Source organism: Camelus dromedarius, chromosome 21, assembly GCF_036321535.1.
Source record: "Camelus dromedarius isolate mCamDro1 chromosome 21, mCamDro1.pat, whole genome shotgun sequence".
In the NCBI taxonomy this organism is placed as follows: domain Eukaryota; kingdom Metazoa; phylum Chordata; class Mammalia; order Artiodactyla; family Camelidae; genus Camelus; species Camelus dromedarius.
Window position 1 is genome coordinate 4,462,942 of NC_087456.1, and position 18,125 is coordinate 4,481,066.

The window sequence follows — 18,125 nt, forward strand, 5'->3', positions numbered from 1 at the left end:
AGCCTAGCGCCCTATATGATATTACACTATTACCTCACTAATTTCATCTCCTAATACCTTCCCTTGGCATAGTCCTTGGCAGTCATACTGGCTGTTCCTCAAAAGCACCAAGCATATTTCAGCCTTCTCCATGAAATGTAATTCAGAAATCACAAAGTTTAAGAATCACCAAGAGGGGAGCAAGGGGCAGGTGTCATGGGAGGGAAGGAGTGAACCGGAGAACATCGTCCTGAGAGGAGTGAAGGCGGCAAGAGGGCAGACTGCTTCTCCCACTTCAACAAGGACCAAGATTTTCAGGGTAATCACTTTGATCAGTATGAAGAAAGACATTTGGAAATTGAACAAGCATCACTTGACAAGCCTATAGAACTGGAGAATATTGGACATCACTTACTCCAGACACATGGGTGGAAGCTGGGCCAGGCATTGGGGAAAATCTCTTCAGGGGAAAACTGATCCCATTCTGATTGTTGTCAAGTATGATGTCATGGGCATGGGTTTGCATGGAAATGGAGCTTGCTTATGCTGAAGATGCTACGGTATGGCGCCGTGTCCTAGAAGTGGAAAAAGAAGACACAGAAGAACTGAGACATAAGTACAGGGATTATGTTGACAAAGAAAAGGCAATTGCCAAAGCATTGGAAGATCTCAGAGCCAGCTTTTACTGTGAACTCCGTGATAAGCAATATCAGAAACACCAGGAATTTGACAACCATATCAACTCCTATGGTCATGCACACAAGCAGAGATGGAAGGATCTTAAGCAGAGAGAGTTTGCTTGAAATGTATCTTCAAAATCCCGCAAGGATGAGGGGAAACAGGAGAAAGCCCTACAGTGGCTCCATGAGCTGGCAGAGCAAAGAAAACAAGCTGAATGTGCACCTGGAAGTGGCCCGCTACTTGCGGTCTGGGATCTGAATTCTCCACAGATAAAGGAGGCCCTTTCACTGCAATACAAATCACTAATACCACTGGACTGGCACAGGCTCACTGGCTAGCCTCTCAAGGCATCAGCTTTGGCATTAAGAATAATCTGGGGACCCCACTGCAAAAACTGGGGCTGTCATTTTCCTTTGCCAAGAAGGATCCTGTCAAACTTGAATCAATAGCATCAGTTTTCAGTGACCAGGCAGAGGAAGGGACCTCTGAAGATGGAACAAAAGCTGCTGAGAAGGCTTCTGACTAAGGACTTCAGAAGGTGGGAGACTCTGATGGTAGCAATAATCTTGATGGTAAAAAAGAGGATGAACACGCTCAGGATGGAGGGTCCCTTGTCTCAACATTATCTAAGTTAAAAAGAATAAAGTAAGAAGAAGGAGCTGGGGCTGCAGAGCCAGAATACTACCACTACATCCCCCCAGCACAGTGCAAAGTAAAACCTAATCTTCCTTTCCTACTCTTCATGACAGCCAGTGAACAAAGGGAAGGTGATAATAGTACACAACCAAAGAATCCCCCAGAGAGCAAAACAAGTAGTTCTCCCAAGCCTAAGGGCTGCGTCAAGCTGGCAGCAAGCCAAGGATTAGAAAAGACCAATGGAAACCAGTGTGGCTGAGCCCACAGAGCGTAGGAGCAAAGCTGAGACAAAGACGACCTCAGGAGGGGATGAAAGTGAACAAAGCTTAGAAAGTCAGTCAGAAGGATTCAGAGTCTAACCCTTCTAAAGAACCCCCTCAGGCCCCTCCACCAGGGAAAGAAAGCCAGGAGGGGCCTAAACATCCTACTGGTCCCTTCTTTCCAGTTTTGAGCAAAGATGAAAGCACTGCCCTCCACTGGCCATCAGAACTATTAATTTTCAAGAAGGCAGAACCCTCCATTTCATACAGTTGTAACTCTTTGTACTTTGACTTTAAGCTTTCAAAGAACAACGATGCCAGAGCTAAAGGGACAGAAAAGCCAAAGGACATAGGAGGCTCCTCAAAGGACCGTCTCCAAGGCTGTGATCCTGGTGAGCCAAATAAAAGCAAGGAAGAGGGGGATAATGTAGAGCATTCTTCAGGAGGTGGATTGGATGCCCCTGCTTCAGGGTCTGCCTGTAGCAGCCTGAATAAGCAAGAATCCAGAGGCAGCCATGGGTCAGAGACAGAAGACACATGGAGAAGCCTTCCTAGCAAGAAAGAATGATCTGGTAAGTCCCACAGACACAAAACGAAAAAGCAACACAAAAAATCCAGCAAACACAAATGGAAACACAAAGCTGACCCAGAAGAGAAAAGCTCTAAGGCAGAGTCTGGGGAGCAGTCTAAGAAGCGCAAGAAATGAAAACAAAAGAAAAATAAGTCATCAGCCCCAGAAGCTTCTGAGCCGGGGCCTAAACCAGAACCGCTGGGAGTGGTAGCCCTGCACCAGCACGAAGAAGCGGCGAGCTCAGGACGGTTCCCAGAGGAGACCCCTTCTAGCTGAAGAAGGAAATAGCGGCAAGAAGGATGAAGGTGGGGCCGGTGGCACCTCCCAAGATCACGGTGAGAGGAAACACAAAGATGAACCTCCAGCTTCATCCTGCCAGCGAGGAGCTAGCACCAAACGGAGCAGCCGCTCCAGCCATCGGAGTCGACCCAGCAGAGGAGATGAGGATAGTGATGGTGCTTCGTCACGCCGGCTGCACAGGAAGTCCCCACCCCAGTACAGTGAGGAGGAGGGAGGAGGGGGAAGCAGGGGGTGGAGGAGCCGGGCAGCGAGCACTCCCGCAGCCGCTCAAGGCCTGGCCGGCGCCGCTCCTCACGCCGCTCCTCCCCGGCCTTCTTACTCAAGTAGCTCAGACGCGTCTTCAGACCAGAGCTGCCAGAGTAGGCCGCGCAGTTCCTCTGGTGACAGCTACAGTGGCTATAGTGACCGATCACGAAGGCACTCCAATAGCTCCCATGACTCGGATGACTCAGACTAAGCCAATTCCAAGCACCGGTCCAAAGCGCACAAATACTCATCTTCTGGTGATGACCACAGCCCCAGCTGCGGCCAGTCCCGGCGCCTGTCTCAGAGTCGCACGAGGGGGCGATCGAGGTCCCACAGCCGGCGGCGGAGCCGGAGCTGCAGCAGGGGCCGCGGCCGCACACCTGGAGCCCCTCCCAGAGGTCAGGCTCCAGGAAGGGATCATGGGGTCACGAGAGCCCCGAGGAGAGGTGGTCTGGTTGTCGAGACTTCATTCGCTCTAAAATCTACCGCTCCCGGTCGCCCCACTGTTTTCGATCGGGTTGGGGAAAAGGCCCCGGGGAGAAGAAGATGGCAGAGGGGTAGGCCCACCTTCCCAGAACAGCAACATCGGTGCAGGAAGAGGGTCAGAAGGTGACTGCAGCCCTGAAGACAAGAACTGTCACTGCCAAACTACTGGAGAAGATTCAGTCGAGGAAAGTGGAGAGGAAACCCAGTGTGAGTGAGGAGATGCTGGCCACCCCTAGTAAAGCTGGCTGAAGCTCAAGGACCCTCCACAAGGTCAGTTTGGGCCCAAGCTCCCACCTTCTCTTAGCAGTAAGCCTGTTCTTCCACCGATAGGAAAGCTCCCAGCTTCCCGAAAGCCTAGCCCCAAGAAATGTGAAGAGTCTGGCTGAGAAAGGGGGAAGAGCAAGAACAGTCAGACACAGGAGAAGGGCCTCCAGGGAGCAGAGATGCCCCATCTGGACATCAGCTCCCCTCAGAGGAAACAGCCGGCCCCTTATCAGACCTGCCCCCAGAAGAGCCAGAGTCTGAAGAAGCCACTGCTAATCACCCTGTGGCTCCGCTAGGCTCCCCAGTGCACTCTGACTGCTATCCTGGGGACCCAACCATCATCCATAACTGCTCCCTGACGCCAGTGCTGGGGACACCCTCGAGTCCTTGGAGAGTGGCAGCCAACCAGGCCCTGTGGAACCCGGCTTGCTGCCTACAGCGTCAGACCTGGCGCACTTCCCCAGTTATGCACCTCCGGGGTCGGGGGGAAGCCTAGGACTGACTCAGCTGATGGGCTGAGGTGCTTCCCTAGCCCCCCCCAGGGGCTGGAGAAGCACAGCAAGCTCCAGCAGGCCACACAGCACACACCCAGAGCAGCTGCTGGCCCAGCGAGCAAAGGCCTGCCCAGCCTCTGCTGCCCCGGCCCAGCCGCTCCAGCCCGGCAGCCCGTCCACACTCAGCAGCCAGCCACAGCCTCTGCCACCTCCGGCACAGCCGCTCAGCCTGCGTCTTACAGCATCACGCCGCAGCAACTGCCGCCACCATCGGCATCCACCCCTACTCTCACCCCAGCCCTTGCCCCAGTACATCATACTCCCCAGCCTCACCTGATCCTCATTTCCTTGTCCCACCTTACTCACGCAATCATCCCTGGCCACCCTGCCACCTTTCTCACTAGCCATCCCATCCACATCATTCCCGCCTCAGCGGTCCATCCTGGGCCTTTCACCTTCCGCCCCGTCCCACATGCTGCCCTCTACCCGGCCCTGCTTGCCTCGTGGCCTGCCGCAGCAGCTGCCACCACCCCCGCCTTCACCCACTGCTTCACCCCATCTTCTCAGGTCAGGACCTGCAACACCACCCCAGCCAGGGCACATGAGCTGAGGGATAGAAGTCCAGGTAGGGCCAGGGAAGGTGGCCCATAACTCTTCCTTTGGGAGTGTTGAGCCATTAATACCAGCAAGTAAAAGCTGGGATGGGCTGTCTGACAGCCAAAGAATTGAATTATGACTTGCAGGGGTGGTTTTAGATTTGAGGTTTGCTTTGGGTTTACTCTAAAAGGTTCGCTCTAAAATCTACTGCTATCCCCAAAAGGGATTTTGTTCCCTTTCCCCTTTCTGTTTGCCCCTCCCTCGCCTGTGTTCCTAAGCTACAGCGCACCAGGAAGTGCTACCCGTCCCTCTGCAGCAACACCGCCCAACTGTCAAGTTGAAATATTCCCCTCCTCCATCTACTTTTTATACTCTGCACTTCTAGCTATAAATTTTAAAACATTTTTCTCCTTTCTGGCTGGTGGGTTGTCTATCTTGTCCTGTCTTCTCAGTGTCTTTGACCTTGGTGACCTTATTTATCCAGGGTGAGGTGGAAAGGGGGTCTGACCTGGAATTAGATGCCACTCAGGCTGTCATTCGATCCACTTCCCACACAAAGAGTCACACATTTGGCACTGTTGTCCTCGTGTCCGTCACCCCAGAAGAGACACCTGCATATCCCAGAAAAGAAGATCGTGTCATGAATAGAAGCTCTGCAGGACAGAGTCGCCCACGTGCTTCCCCAGAGAGGATCTCGTGTGTCCAGCGGTTGTATTTTCTTCTGTCACGTTGTTGCCTTCTTAATTTATAGGATTTTTTAATGTAAACAATCGCACTGAACTCTATAAACATAAATGCTGCTTTTTGTAGTTCATATAAAAAGATTCCATATTTGTAGTATACTGCAATCATATTTTTTACATCCAGCTCTTTAAGTGATCCTTGTTCTGGTGGCTTTATGTAAATATGTTTGCCCTAGTTAAATTAAGAAACTTTAAAGGTTATAAACTGAAAACAAAAAAATAAAGTATTTGTTTTCTGCTAGATGCAAGAAAGAAAGAAAGAAAGAAAGAAAGAAAGAAAGAAAGAAAGAAAGAAAGAAAGAAAGAAAGAAAGAAAGAAAGAAAGAAAGAAAGAAAGAAAGAAAAGAAAAGAAAGAAAAGAAATAAAAGAAAAGAAAGAAAAGAAAAAAGAAAGAAGGAAGGAAGGAAAGTAGGAAGGAAGGAAGGAAGGAAGGAAGGAAGGAAGGAAGGAAGGAAGGAAGGAAGGAAGGAAGGGAGAAAGAAAAAAGAATCACCACCAAGCTAGACTAAAAAGGTTATAAACAGAAATTCTATTTCCAGATATCTAGGTATTCAAAATAGTCAACAGTTAACTATGAGTTTCCCTGGCTGGTGAATGGGATTAAATGATATTACTTACATAAAGAAAAAGGTCTTTGAAAAGATGCAATCTTAATTACTTCACTAGACCTACATCTCACAAAAAATCAGTTAGCTAGTTGTCTGGAATGGCACAGACAAACTAATCAACTAAAGAGATTTTTTTAAATAAAAATTTAATTACTAAAAAAGCTGTAAATATGGATTAAGATTTCCTATTTGGTAACAGTATTAACATAAAAGTTTTTATTTGCTAAATCATAAAATATTTCAGTGTGATATATAACTACCTGCTCCGTAAACAAGTTCTACTCAATGCAGCTGGTCTGCAAACTGTGCATTACTGGTCTGTTTTGAAATAAGAAGCTTTTGTAAGAATGCAATTTAATATACTGTTTCCTTCATCAAGAAAATTTTGCTCTGAAAAAATTTCAGATGGACTAAACAGTGTGCTTACTAATTTAAATGCTCTACATTCTAATACAAGCCTCTGTCTCACTGCAGACTAGTAACTAGCATTTTATAGACAGGCAGAGATCAGTGAATTATATTCAGGGTAGCACTGTTCTAAAGTGCTTCCCGGGTTTTAATTCAAGTCTACTGAATATTTTTCAACACTTTCTGCATGAAGTGTTAGAGTTTCTGTGCCATTTTCCATTCTGCAATTTATTGGAATTAATACATATCTTGTTACTTTCCAGATGTCACCAGTCTCCATATTTACATTACAAAATTTTAATGCTGGTCAGAAAGAAGGCTTGAACATCCAAGACAGTAATATACAGATACATTTTTTAAAGTAAGAGATTAAAAATTATAATTTAAAAATAGCTCATATAATAGCACTTCAAAAGGTGAAATTTGATAATATATTTGTAAGTTTTGAAAACTTTGTTTTATATTAAAAGATCTAAAAATCATTCACTTTTCAACACTAACCTAAATATTCCATCAGTTGCTCAGCAGTTATGATTTCCATCGTCGGTGGAAATTTCACCTGAAAAACAAAATATTTTTTATGTAAAATCAAATGTTTTGGTGATTAAAGTGTTTCTTTAGTCAGAAACACAAGTTTGTACATGTGCTATGTGTATCTACTATATGTATACAACATTCACATTTTTAAGATCTTTATAACCAGTCTTTAACACAACAAAGTCAATCCTATCACCGTAAAACTTAGGGTGATAAAAGGTGAAAGGTGCGCCTTTCACCACCCACCCTGGTCATCATTAAGCGCCTGCAACAGCTTCCTGCATGGTAGAAAATGCAATTAAAGGGCAGGAAGAGACACCAACAATTTGACAGGTCACTCATGGGAGCAGTTCTACTGAACACAGCCTTGAACACAGCTCAGTATTTCATCATTTCAGTCTACCATGGCCATTTATATTGTTGAATAGCTAAAATGAATACAGTACAAAGGATTACTCATAAACTGAAGGATTCATACTATATGCGTCCAAATGTAAAATTTAAAAAGAGGCAAAATTAAACTATACTGTTTAGAGCTGTACACATATAAAGAAAAGGAAAGGGCTACTACAAAAATCACAACTGTAGTTAGCCCTAGGATTTAGGGAAGGAGTTATGGTTGGACTGGGGCATACAAGAAGTCTCTGAGACGGTGGCTATGCTCCATATCCTGACTTGCCTGCTAGTTCCACTGTTTGCTTTATGATAACTTGTTAAACTGGACATCTCTGTCTCATGCACATTTCTGTATGTGCTGTATGTCACAATAGAAAGGTTAAAAGTAAATACATATATTATAGTCACATTTAAGTTTCAAAAGTTAGTTCAGCTACAACACATTAGTTTAAATGAATTTTTCAAATTAATTGTCAGATGAGTTATCTAGGTATTACAGCCAATGACTGTAAATATTTTAGCTGACTTACTGAAACACATATTCCTTGCTATATTCATAGAATAGAAAAAAATAGATACTGTAGGGTCGAAACTCAAAGTAATTAACATATAAATGACTGGAGAATAGCAGTATAATTAAAAACTCTTCAGGAATGATTTTCTGTTCAACCAAGGACATATTTTAAATGATCAATTTCTCTAACAAGTCCCCCACGCATCAAAGAAGGTGCTCTGGGCATTGATGCTATGCTTCATAAGGTAACAGTATGTCACAATTTTTTGTTTGTTTTAATCAATGAATAAAGTAAGTCTTAAAAAAGATCCCTGTAAAACAGAATAGTATGAGACCCTCTGAGAGCATATGTGCCAGTCAGGACTTGTGAGTTAATCATCCAGTAGATTATCATTCAGTGAAAACCAAGCAATGCCATGGAAATTTTAATCTTGATTCCCAATTATTTTTATTTTCTGGGACTTTTTAAAAATAGCAATACTTTTTTTTTTTTTGAGTAGTTTTAGGTTTACAGAAAAATTGAACAGAAAGTACAGAGTTCCCATATATAGTGTATTTTAAAACTGAAACTCATTGGCAAATTATAGTCTCTTGCTTGTTTTTCTAAATAAACTTTTATTGAGTGTCACTCTCATTTGTTTATGTACTGTCTTTGGCTGCTTTTGCACTATAATAGCACAGCTGGGTCTTTGCAACAGAGAGCATATGGCCCACAATACCTAAAATATTTACTGTCTGATTCTTTACAGGAGAAGTCTGTTGATCCCTGAATTAGGTGATTTTAACTGCTATTTAATAATATTTTATCAAGGTGTTTGAGTACAACTTTGGAGGTCAAATATTTAAACCATTAATTTATATACACTGAATATTTATGTTCTGAACAACTGTCAAACCAATTGGAAAGTCCCATTTACACCTAACAGTGTTTTGTAAATAAAATGAGACCTATACATTCTTTTACTCTAGGCAGATTCACTGCAGAAGTATATTCACCAGAAAATCCCCCAAACAGCTTATTCTTTTCTGGTCAATGCAGTAGTCCTACTATAAAGTTGTCAAAATAAGGAACCAAGGCACTAACAAGTATATGTATTCGGGAAATACATTCTCAATTCTAGATTTCTGCAAAGAGACGATTTCAGGGCTTACTCTTGAAATTTCCAAATAACAACTGCCTACCATGTCTTTCTTCAAACATCTGAAATAGGAAATGACATTTATACAGATTTTTAGAAGTGGAACAACAAAGATGCAAATATTTTAACTGACTTATTCACAAGCAAACTCAGTTATATATTCATTTCTTGAATCTTAGCCAATAAAATATTTTGGTTGTTCATTAAAACTAGGGACAGAAGACTATAATAGTGAAGAAATGCCTGTTTCCCACTAACACTGAATCTTTGCAACAGAGACCAAATGACCCAAGGACAAAAATAAAAACAACAAAAGCTTCTGTTTAAAGTATAAATAATTTGACACAACATTGTAAAATGACTGTAACTCAATAAAAAAAAGTTAAAAATAAAATATTAATAATATCCTAAACAGGAATGTAAAACATTCCAAAAGTGATATGCCAAGATTTTGATACCTGTGATTTTGATATTCTGAGCAGGGAGAGAAATGCAGAAGACTCAGTAGTAACTAGGAAATAAAAGCAGCTTATACAACTGATGGTAAGTATAAAAATGACCAGCCAAAGAACATTGTTAATGTTTAATCAGAATGTCAATTAATAAGTACTCAAGAAATACAAAGTTTAAATTTTAACACCTCCTTAAAGCTGGGAAGATATACTTGAGGAGATTAAAAAAAATTTAGTATTTACAGAGCAGAAACAAAATAAAGACTAGAAAAATGGAAAAAAAAATCAATGAAACTAAGAGCTGGTTCTTTGAGAAGATAAACAAAACTGATAAACCTTTAGCCAGAATTATCAAAAAAAGAAAGAGAGAGAGAGAGAGAGAGAGGGAGCCCAAATCAATAAAGTCAGAAATGAAAAGGAAATTACAACACCACAGAAATACAAAGGATCACAAGAAACTCCTGCCAAAAACTATATACCAATAACATGGACAACCTAGAAGAAATGAAAACATTTCTAGAAATGTGCAATCTCCCAAAACTGAACCAGGAGAAAAATATGGACAGATCAATTATAACTAATGAAACTGAATTAGTAAAAAAAAAAAAAAAAAAAAAAAAACTAAAAAACAAAAACAAAAACAAAAAACTCCTAACAAACAAAAGTCCAGGACCAAAAGGCTTCCACAAGTGAATTCTACCAAACATTTGGAGAGGTTAACACCTATCCTTTTCAAACCATTTCAGAACCTGCACAGGAAGGAACACTTCTGAACACATTCTAAGAAGCCAGCATCACCCTGACACAAAACCCAATGAAAATATCAGAAAAAAAAAAACAGGTCAATATCACTGATGAAGACAGATGCGAAAATCCTCAACAAAATATTAACTACAGTAAAAAGATCAGACACCATGATCACGTGGGGTTTATCCAGGGATGCAAGGATGGTTGAGTATCTGCAAATCAGTCAATGTGATACACCATATTAACAACCTGATGAATAAAAACACATAGTCATCTCAATAGATGCAGAAAAATGTTTTGACAAAATTTAACATCCTTTTTATGATAAAAACTCTCAACAAAGTGGGTACAGAGGGAACACACCTCAACATAATAAAGACCATTTATGACAAGCCCACAGCTAGCATCATACTCAATCATGAAAAGCTAATAGCATTTCCTCTTAGATCAGGAACAAGACAAGGATGCTCAATCTCACTACTTTTATTTAACATACTATTTAAGTCCTAGCCACAGCAACCAGACAAGGAAAAGAATAAAAGGAATCCAAATTGGAAAGAAAGAAGTAAAACTGTCACTGTTGACAGATGACATAATATATACATAGAAAATCCTAAAAATACATTCAGAAAACTACCAGAACTCATCAATGAATTCAGAAAAGTTGCAGGATACAAAATCAACATATAGAAATCTGTTGTATTTCTATACACTAACAACAAACTATTAGAAAGAGAAATTAAGAAAACAATCTCCTTTAGAGTTGCATCAAAAAGAATACCCAGGAATAAATCTAACTAAGGCAGTAAAAGACCTGTACACAGAAAAGTGTAAGACACTTATGAAAGAACCTGAAGACAACAGAAATAGTTGGAAAGATGTAACACACTCACGGACTGGAATAATTAGTATTGTTATATTCCCACACCACTCAAGGTAATCTACAGATCCAGTGCAATCTCTATCAAAATACCAATAGCATTTTTCACAGAAGTAGAACAAAAGTTACAAAATTTGCGTGGAAACAGAAAAGATCTTTGTAGCCAAAAGTTTTGAGAAAGAAGAAAAAGCTGGAGGTATCATGCTCCCTGATTTCAAATCACACTACAAAGCTACAGCATAGTGCTGGCCCCAAACAGACACACAGATCAAAGGGACAAAGCAGAAAGCCCAGAAGTGAACCCACATTTACATGGGCAATTAGTCTACAACAAAGGAGGCAAGAATATACACTGGGCAATGGACGGCCTCTTCAATAAATGGTGCTGGGAAAACAGGACAGCTACATGCAAAAAAAATAAATAAATAAACTGGACTATTTTCTCATGCCATGCAGAAAAATAAATTTAAAATGATTTAAAGACAAATGTAAGACTTGAAATCATAAAACTTCTAGAAGAAAACATAGGCAGTATCTCTTTGACATTAGTCTAATTAATATTTTTCTAGATTATGTTTCCCCTGGCAAGGGAAACAAAAGAAAAATAAACAATTGAGATTATATCAAACTGAAAAGCTTTTACACAGCAAAGGAATCTATCAACAAAATTAAAAGCACACCTACTAAATGGGAGGAGATATTTGCAAATGCTATATCCAATTAAAGATTAATATCCAAAACATACAAAGAACTCACACAATTTAACATCAAAACAAACAAACAAACAAACAAAAAACCCAATTAAAAAGTGGGCAGAGGATATGAATAGATATTTTTCCCAAGGAAACATACAGATGGCCAATATCACATGAAAAGACTTCCAATATCACTAATCATCAGGGAAATGCAAATCAAAACCACAATGAGCTATTTATCTCACAACTGTCAGAATGGCTGTTGTCAAAGAGACAACAAATAACAAGTGTTGGCAAGCATGTGGAGGAAAGGGAACCCTCGAGCAGTGGTGGGAATGTATATTGGTGCAGTCACTAAGAGAAACATGGAGGTTCTTCAAAAATTAAAAAAAGAACTATCATAGGATCCAGTAATTCTATTCCTGGGTATTTATCTGAAGAAAACAGAAATACTAATTCAAAAAGATACATGCACCCCAACATTCATGGCAGCATTATTTATAATAGCCAAGATATGGGAGCAACCTAAGTGGCCATCAATAGATGAATGGATAAAGAAGATGTGGCACATATGTCAATGAAATACTACTCAGCTATAAAAAAGAATGAAATCTTGCCATTTGAGACAACATGGACGGACCTGAAAGGTATTAGGTTAGGTGAAATACATCAGAGAGAAAAAGACAAATACTATTTGATTTTACTTTCATGTGGAACCTAACAAACAAATGAATGAACATAACAAGACAGTAACAGAGTCATAGATACAAAGAACAAACAGAAGGTTACCAAAAGGGAGGGGGATAAAGGGAGGAGAGAAATAAGTGAGGGAGATTAAGAGGTACAAACTTGCAGTTGCAAAATAAATGAGTCATGGGTATGAAATGTACAGTGTGGCGAATATAGTCAGTAATTAGCTGATACCTGTTTGGTGACAGATGGAAACCAGACTTACCATGGTGATCATTTTGAAATATATAGAAATATTGAATCACTATGTTTTGCAACAGGAACTCACAAAGTGTTGTAGGTCAATTACACTTCAAAAACAAACTCATAGGAAAAAAAGATCAGATTTATGGTTACCAGAGGTGGAGAGTGAGAAGAGGGGAAATTGGATAAAGGCATTCAAAAGGTATAAATGTCCAGTTATAGGTACTAGGGATGTAATGTACAACATGATAAGTATAATTAACACTGCTGTATGTTATGTAATAAAAGTTGTTAAGAGAGTAAATCCTAAGAGTTCTCACAAGGAAAAAAAAATTTCTATTTCTTTAATTTTGTATCTATATGAGATAATACATGTTCACTAAACTTGCTGTGGTGATCACTTCATGATATATTGAAGTCAAATCATTATGCTGTACAACTTAACCTTATATAGTGTAAATTATAACTCAATAAAACTGGAAGAAAAAAATGAGTATTTGCCAGTCTGTGCTCTTTAGGAAAGTCAGAACAAAAATTAAATATATTGAACTTCTACTAAATGCCATTCAATTTGCAAATTACCTTAATCCACAACAATGTTACAAAGAAGTTACCTTCATTTAAAGGATGAAGACATTAAAATATTAATTTGTCCAAAGTAGTAGAGCTATGATGTGCCTTGGAGGCTGACTCCAAAGCCAATCACCCCTTCTATTATACCACCATTTACAGACTTTTAAAAACAGCAACACTTAAGCTTTGCACAGTGGCAGTATCATAGCCGGTGAGGTTTATCCAAGGCATGATTATTGCTAATTGAAAAACAGCAACACTTTCTTTCAATGCAATCTTACATAAAACATAATCTGAAATATATTTTAAATGAAGAACTGACAGAACTTTGTGACCAATGAAAAGTGGAGTATCATGGAGAAAGAATAATTGAAGTTGACTCTAACGCTCAGAACACTCTAAAACTTAAGATCCATACAATTAATAAAAAATAAGAAGTTGGGTAAGGGAAGATAAGTTTATGGAAGAAAGTGATGTCAGCTTCATAAATGTAAAGTTTAGGGTCACACTCAAACAAAGTTGAGTTGGAACTCAGGAGACATTTTAAATTTGTCCATGAATTATCTCATTTCTGTGCTGTAGTCTATTTTTGCATTATTTATGGTAAAATGGACCACTATATAATATAATTTCTTCTCAGTTGAAGTTTCACTAATTTTGAATATGCTAGCAAAAATAAAATAAAATGCACATGGTTGAGAGCACGATCCAAAGCCCCCTTTCTTCCTCCCAGAGCTTGCTGGTCTCTCCTACCCAAGGCTGGGTCAGGGCTGGTCCACTGAGAGCTGCACAGTTTGAAGGCACTGGAGCAGCAGGCTTCAGGAGCTGAGACTTCCTGCATCCACCACCCTTGTGTGGGCTGAAGTTTATCCTGGGAGCCTGGAACTCTTTGCAGAGGGGGGCCAGTTTGTGTGCCAATCATTTGTGTTTTAGATTGTGCAGATGGATGACCAGAAGTATGTTGAGGTGAAGAATGGGGCAAACATTCAGCTATGACTTAGCTTATGAGCTGTTTGCCTTCATCAGAAAGATTATAAAATAAATCATTCCTACCATCTACCCATGAAAAAATGATGATACAGAAGGACTGCTTCCTCAAAATTTTTTGTTTTCTCCCTTGAGATGAGCTTGACTGGTGATACCATCATGTGACACATGTCCTGTCCCGTCTTTTTTCTTTTCTTTTCTTTCTTTCTTTTTTCTTGTTATAATCAGTTTACAATGTTGTGTCAATTTCCAGGGTAGAGCACAATTTTTCAGTTATATGTGAACATACATATATTCATTGCTTTTGTTGTTGTTGTTGTTGTTGTTGTTCTATTTATTTATTTAGTGAGTTAGTTAGTTAGTTAGTTAGTTAGTTAGTTAGTTAGTTAGTTAGTTAAATACATGTCCTCAACTCTTCTTCAGATGAAAATAAACATACTTTACAGGTCTTTTTCCTCTTTTAATTGAAACCATTCTTCCACCACCATCCTTTGAGTCCCAGTCAAGCCAGATCCACGTCTTCACAAGCACCCCGGCCTCACTCTGCTCTTGGCAGTGGAATTCCAGACGGACGTCTCCCAGTCTCCCCAAAACACTCCGTCTGTGGCCTGAGGGCTACGTCTCCTCTTTTTCAAAGAATGTCAGAAACATTTCAAGATTCAGTTAAAATTCTACTGTTTTAAAAATCCTCCAGGGGCCAGTTATTCTGTTTTGAACTTGTGTACTTAATTTCTTTCCTACTGGCCCCTTGGTTTGTTTGAATTTTGCCTCCGACCTGTTTCCTAGGGGCTGTGGAAGTTATTGATCATTCTGGTCATGCCAAGCTGCTTTCTCTCATCTCGCTAATGTGTCAATTTTCTGGCTCAAAAAATGAAACCAACATAAAATACTGTTTTCTTCTCTTCTATTAATTAATTTATTTCTCTTCAAATGATATCACATCCAAAGCTTCTACATTATGGTTAATATCTTCCACATGAAATAGATGATAGAGAAAAAAAGTGGAAAATAAAAAGGTAGTATGGTTTTAAAAAATTAAGTTTTAGAGACAAAGAGGAAAAGACAGGTAGAAAGAAGATGGAATAGCCTTAATACTTCCCTACAAAATGGCCTTAATAACAAATAGATCAAAGTAAGGCTAATAATAGCTACCCCAAAACAGAGGGGAAACAAAACCTAAAACTCAGTATTATTTTCGTATATAATCATTGTTATCATCAAGCCACAGTAGGGTGGGAAATAAAATCCAGAATTCCTTTAAGCAATTAGTAATATTTCCAATTAATACATATATAAAAATAATGGAAGTAGAAAATCTTTTTTGGCATATACCACTGTAATAACTTCTGCAGGAAAAAAACCATCAATGGATGCCAAAATTTGTGGCCAAAACTTCTGTATAATGGGAAGAAGGATATTTGCACATGTTTGTGTCTCCCCCCAAAATACTTTATAATTATAAATAGAAAAGCTAATTTTATAGTGAAAAAACCTACTGGATATAATTTTAGTCAAGTTTTCATTTAACACCACCAATAATGAGACATATTAATGTCATATACGCCTCAATATAAGGCACTGAGGAGGGCACAGAGCCATTTCTCTGGTGTTTTTGCAAAAAAAAAAAAAAAGACAATTTAAACATAAAACTGAGGAAAAGTCAGACAAACCCAAATGAGGGAAAATAGACAAAATGGCCTTTCTTCTTCCAAAGTGTCAAGTTCGTGAAGGACAGGAGGGCTGGGAACCGCCACAGATTGGAGGACACGGAGGACAGCTGATGACTAAACCCAGTGTGTGTCCTGGACCAGAGAAGGGACACTGGTGGAATGAAGGGTGAAACTTGAATAAAGCCTGTAGGTTAGTTAGTGACGTCTTGTTACTGTTAACTTCCCAGGGCTTGATGACTGCACCATGACTTTATAAGACATTCGTCTTTGGAGGAGCTGGGTAAAGGCTATATGGACAATATTTGTAATATTTTACCCTTTTTGAAAGTCTAAAATTATTTCAAAGTAAAATTAAGGAATGGAATAATGGAGAGTACAGGTGACCTCTAATTAAGAATGGAAGTTTAAAGATAAATTCAGGATCTCCAAATAAAACTTTCAGAAGTGGTCTCTTTCTTATTTTATTACTTACAAAGTAATAAAAGACTTGTCCAGTCAGCAAAGAATGAACTCTTTTGGTGTGTATTTAGCTAAAGAAGATTATATGGTTTATGGGGTGTCTCTGGAGCTGTAATGGTCTTGGATGACACTTGGTCAGCCTTCTATGTTTATTCTGAGGTTATTTTATTTTCTGCATCTAACACCAAATTAGAAGTCTAAAATTTCATTTTCATCCCAGAAGGAATGACACACTGATGTGCGACAACTCACCTGTCCTTTTAATCTCTTCCTAAACTAGAAATACACACAACATATACCCCAAACGTCCAGTTGCTTGGTATCCAAACTATATTATGAAAGGTGTGACCCTAGATTTTTTTTCACTCAGACTAACTCAAGAGGAAGATAACAGCCTATTTGTATTCAAAAGGACACTAAATATTTTTAAACTTTGGTAATTACTTCCAGAACCTAAAATTTAAATTGTGAAAAATCCTACAATGTAGATACAACCGATAGCTTAGCTTTTTATAAGTCATCTGTATCTAGGAAAACTCTCCAGGGTATTTCTTAAACCTGAGGTTTAAAATTTTATTTATTTACTTTTACAGTTTGAGCACTGTGATTCAGATTTCATAAGAGTGAGCACAAGGACCCTGCTGAGCCTCCCACCTGCAGGGCGGGTTTAGGATGGCCACGGTTGTCTGGCCATCCCTCCAGCAGGACGGGGCGTCTGTATGCCGTTTCTCCTCTCTTGCATTTGAAGGCTTGTCATGTCAGTTTCAAAGTCTGATTGCTAAGAGCCCGACAGTTTCCCCTTTTGCAAGGATCGCCCGCTCTGGGCGTCTAAGCCACCAGGTAGGAGAGCAGCTACCTGCCAGGGAGACTGTGTGGAGAAGCCCTGAGAATGCATGGGGAGGGACAGCACGCCCACTCAGCCAACCTTCGTATTGTGCCCACCAGAGTCTCGGGCACGTGGAAAAAGCCTTCTCAGACTAGGGACTGGCTGCTGCGAGCTGAATGCCACTGCGTGACCCCAGTCAAACCTAGGAGCAGAAGCATCACTCAGCTGAGTCCTAACTAAAGTCCTGACCCATAGATCCTGAACACAGAGAGGATTATTGCTTTGAGATGGTTTAACACGCAGCCATAGGTAACCAGAACATATGATGTAAGGAATGCTCTTTGCTGGGCGTGTTTTAGACTGCTCTTTCTGAACTAGTCTCACCTCACCTTTAGAATCTGAATCTCAAATACAAGTCTCAGTACACCCAGTTTAAGACAGAGAAAGACAAACACTATATGACAAATACTACATGATATCACTTACATGTGGAATCTAAAAAATAATAGAAATGAAACTATATACAAAACAGAAAGAGACTCACATAGAAAACAGATTTATGGTTACCAAAAAGGGGGATGCAAATTAGGCATATGGGGTTAACAGACACAAACCACCAAACATAAAATGGATAAGCAATGAGAAATTACTGTGCAGCATGGGGAATTATACCCAATATCTTGTAATAACCCAGAATGAAATATAATCTGTAAGGAAAAAGCCCAGCAAACGGAATCACTATGCTGTATGCCTGAAACTAACACAATATTGTAAATCAACTCTACTTCAGTTTTAAAAAAAGAAATCATAATTTTCAGACTCCTTTGAAGGTCTCTGTATGTGGTCAAGTGACAAAAATTCCCCCAGAGATAGAAATGGAAACACCGTTTGCACACTCGGGAAAATGTCCTTAAACCATCTCTTCTCCCTTCTCCGGGAGGAGTGTGGATGGGATTATTGGTGTCGCAGCCTCGTCAGGAGTTCTGAAGAGGAGGACTTCACCCTCAAGGTGTGAGAACTTAGTGCTGCAAGGATCACGAAAC

General features: G+C 40.0%; 2 pseudogenes; both read left to right on the forward strand.

The window, feature by feature from the left end:
* Window positions 1-203: 203 nt before the first annotated feature.
* Window positions 204-4,766, forward strand: LOC135318743 (G patch domain-containing protein 8-like; annotated as a pseudogene).
* An 8,556-nt stretch (window positions 4,767-13,322) lies between these two features.
* Window positions 13,323-13,451, forward strand: LOC135318818 (U4 spliceosomal RNA; annotated as a pseudogene).
* The last annotated feature ends 4,674 nt before the right edge of the window (window positions 13,452-18,125 follow it).